This window comes from Macaca mulatta, chromosome 3 (genome assembly GCF_049350105.2).
Source record: "Macaca mulatta isolate MMU2019108-1 chromosome 3, T2T-MMU8v2.0, whole genome shotgun sequence".
Classification (NCBI taxonomy): domain Eukaryota; kingdom Metazoa; phylum Chordata; class Mammalia; order Primates; family Cercopithecidae; genus Macaca; species Macaca mulatta.
This window is the reverse complement of record NC_133408.1, coordinates 134,050,452-134,054,318: the sequence shown is the minus strand read 5'-3', so window position 1 is coordinate 134,054,318 and position 3,867 is coordinate 134,050,452. Positions and strand designations below refer to the sequence as shown.

The 3,867-nt window shown below is 37.1% G+C and overlaps 1 pseudogene; it reads right to left on the bottom strand.

Moving 5' to 3' along the window:
* Positions 1 to 1,897: 1,897 nt before the first annotated feature.
* LOC100426898 (dynein light chain 1, cytoplasmic pseudogene) lies at positions 1,898 to 2,182 on the bottom strand (annotated as a pseudogene).
* Between the last annotated feature and the right edge of the window lie 1,685 nt (positions 2,183 to 3,867).

Sequence of the window (3,867 nt, the reverse complement as noted above, 5' to 3'; positions counted from 1 at the left end):
ATGAGATAAAGCCAAATACACCTTTGTCTTGGTTATTATTATTGCTGTGAAACAAATCCTTCCAAAGTTTAATAACATAAAACAATAGCAAAGACTTGTAACCAACACAAATGTCCATCAATGACAGACTGGATTAAGAAAATGTGGCACATATATACCATGGAATACTATGCAGCCATAAAAAAGGATGAGTTCATGTCCTTTGTAGGGACATGGATGAAGTTGGAAACCATCATTTGGAGCAAACTATTGCAAGGACAGAAAACCAGACACCACATGTTCTCACTCATAGGTGGGAATTGAACAATGAGAACACTTGGACACAGAGCAGGGAACATCACACACTGGGCCCTGTATGGAGTGGGGGCGGGGAGGAGATGGGGGAGGCATAGCATTAAGAGAAATACCTAATGTAAATGACGAGTTAATGGGTGCAGCAAACCAACATGGCACATGTATACATATGTAACAAAACTGCATGTTGTGCACATGTACCTTAGAACTTAAAGTATAATAATAAAAAAATAGTATTTATCATATTCATAGATCTATGAGTCGGGGCCTCAGAATGGCTATGTCTGAGGCCTCTGCTTAGAAGATTCAGATGGCTGCAGACATAAACACCTGGGGCTATATGATCCACTTCCAAGATGATGTCTGCACTCACATGTTTCAAACCTAAGTTGAGATCTTTTAAAGACTGACCCGACTGGGACTGGTCAACAGAACACTTATACATGACTTCTCTGTGTGGCTGAGGCTTGTCACAGCCCAATGGCTTGGTTCTGAGGGGACATCCTAAGAGGGTCCTCCATTGAATAGGTGTTCCAAGTAAACCAAGTAGAGGTTCCACGGTTTTTGGTAACCTACTCTCAGAAGTCACAGTGTCAACACTACCATACTCTATTGGATGAAGAAGTCAAAACCTCACTTTGATATAAGAAGTGGAGATGCAGTCTCCACCTCTTGGTAGGAGGGGTGGTAAAAGAAGCATAATGAAGGACTGGAGATATTGTTAAGGCCATCTTTAGAAAATGTAACCTGTCACATTTGTGCACAAAAAGAAAGTGATAATGTCTCATGAGATGAGCAATATATTAATCACTCCACATCTCAGGTCTCCCCCACCACACCCCCACACACATGAAAGGAAAGAAAAGATGTCTGATCTAAACGGCAGGTGGAAGTGATCAGTAAATCTTTAGCTCTTGAACTTAAAGCTAAAATGTGTGTAGGAATTAGATGGAAAAGAAGGAAAAGGATTTCAAGTGTAGGAGGCGGCATGTGTTAATGCATTGCAGCAGGAAGGAGCCAGGATCATGGCATATACTAGGGAGTGAAACATGGTCAGTATGGCTGGGACTCTGTCTCAGCCTGTCCATGCTGAATTTACCCTCCTATAATAAAATACCTGATACTGAGTAATTGATAAATAATAAAGATTTAATTCTCACAGTTCCGGAAAGAAAGTCCAAGACCAAACTGTTGGCATTCAGTGTCTGGTGAGGGCTTTTCTTGAATCCTCTGGATGAGAGGAACACTGTGTCCTCACATAGAAGAAGGGACCAACCCTGTTCCCTCAGCCCTTTTGTAAGATCACTAATCTTATGAGAGTTCTGCCTTCATGACTTAATCTCCTCCTAAATGCCTCACTTCTTAATACTATTATACTGTTGTTTAGGTTTCAACATATGAATTTTGGGGGACATATTCAGATCACAACAGCAACCAAGAGAGAGAGAGAATAGGGAGGGAGGTAGAGTCCAAATAATGTAGGTAACATAAAAAATGTTGCAGCTCATTTTAATAAGAAAAGGGAGCAATAGATTTTTTTATATTTATTTATTTATTTATTTATTTATTTATTTATTTATTTATTTATTTTAATGACATGATTTTAACCAGATTTGAACAGAAGAATGGCCACTTAGCCCAGGTAGAAGTAGATGAAGTGTTTGGTTTCATGTGTCAGGTAACTACCATAGTTCCTCCCCACCATGCAATGCCAGGTGGGATTGTACTTCTTGTCAAATTCCTTCTTGATATGAGCCGCAATGTCCTCTATGTTCTCTACGTTGTTTTAATCCAGTGCCTGAGTAGTGCACTCCACTGTGTCCTATTGCATCTCTTCCAACATGTCCGCATTTTCGATCACGGCCTTTCGGTCGCACATGGTTACCATGGAGAACTGCAAGGGTCTTTCAGGGAAGGTGCTAGCACCCCTCAGGCCCCGCTGGAGCTGCCGTGGCTACCGAAGCCGTGGAGCCACACACCTAGTGATCCATCGAAAAACAAGGACTGCAGCCTAAATTCCAAATACCAGAGACTGAAATTTTCAGGCTTGCTAAGGGAACACCTCGTTGTTTGAACCTTTGCTGTGTTTTGTACAGGGCATTCTCTGTACTAGTTTGTGGTGGTTATGAAACAATTAGCAGAATAGCCTATGTTTGTAATTATTTTCTATTCCATATTCTGCCCCACGTTTTTTTCTCTCAAAATCCCTTCCTTTAAAAAATAAATCTGTTGCAGATGAAAAAAGTAAAGACATAAAAAGACATGATTAAATGTGTGTTTTGAAAACAATTCTATTTCTGTAGTGTGGCAAATAAACAGGAGGAAAGCCAGAGTCAATATAGGAAAACCCAAATTTAGACTAATAAAGTGATCTAAAGAAAAGATAAAGCTTGCTTGAAATAAAATGAAAACAGTGGAAGTGGAAAGACGTATACTTGTTCAGAGCAGGAATCGCAGTGAAAATGCTAATAATTTGGATATGATAGAGGAAGAAGTAAGAATTATCCTAAACTAAGCAATTGGATAGACTCAACATTTTCTGGGAGAGGCAAAGTTGGTTAGGGTTATGCTTATAAATTAAAGCTTGATCATGGATTTTGAACACAATATCTGTGCTCAGATTTTTCAACCGAAGTAAAATTTCGGAAACCATTACATAAGTTTAATTTGCTATGAGTATTGAAAAAATTATTTATGAAGGTTATAAAGTTCAATCAAACCAATGTTTTCTAAAAATATTTGTTGAGAGTCCTTTTTAAAATCATTTATAAAATCATATTGAGAAACTGAAATGAACAAATATTATAAAACATTCTTTTAAAGAAGATGGACGAATACATATCTTTCAGGAAGCCCAGCATAGTTTCTTTTGACCCCTATTTTAAATTGTTTGAAAAGGCAATGTATCTGAGGTGAAAAACAGTATACAATTAATGTACAGAGAATGATAAATTTGGGGTCACATTTTAACAAGCCAGCAAAACTGGGAGAGAGACTAATGTCACGTTGAAAACATTGAGCTAACTGATATTAATTTCTATAGCTAATTGTATTGAATCTGCTTATGTGCTTAGCACTTTACATGTTTATCTAATATATTCATAACAATTTGATGAATTAAGAAATAGCATTATTTTTATTTCAAAGACCATGAAACAGACTCAGGAGAGTTATATTTCTTACAAAAGATTACCTGCAAGTGCAAAAACAAGAATATAAATTTGTGTGGTTTCTATCCATCTCAAAGACAACCCAAATCTCCATGAAAGGGAGACACAAAAATATTTATGAGAAACACTGCCTTGTATTTTATGTTTCTGTTCTACAAAATGAGATGTTATACAATAAGATTTAATAAAATATAAAAAACTAGAAAACTGCAAAGTCTAATAACTTTGGATCAGACTTTCAAAATTAATCAAGTAGAGTATTTCAGATGATTTTTCTCTATGTCACCTGGAATAGGTGTGGAGGATTGGCAAACTGTGAATTATTTGGCTATGACATGATGAATAATATCTGAGTGAAAAATATCTAGACATAAGACCCTAGCATGTGCTTCTTAATCACTTT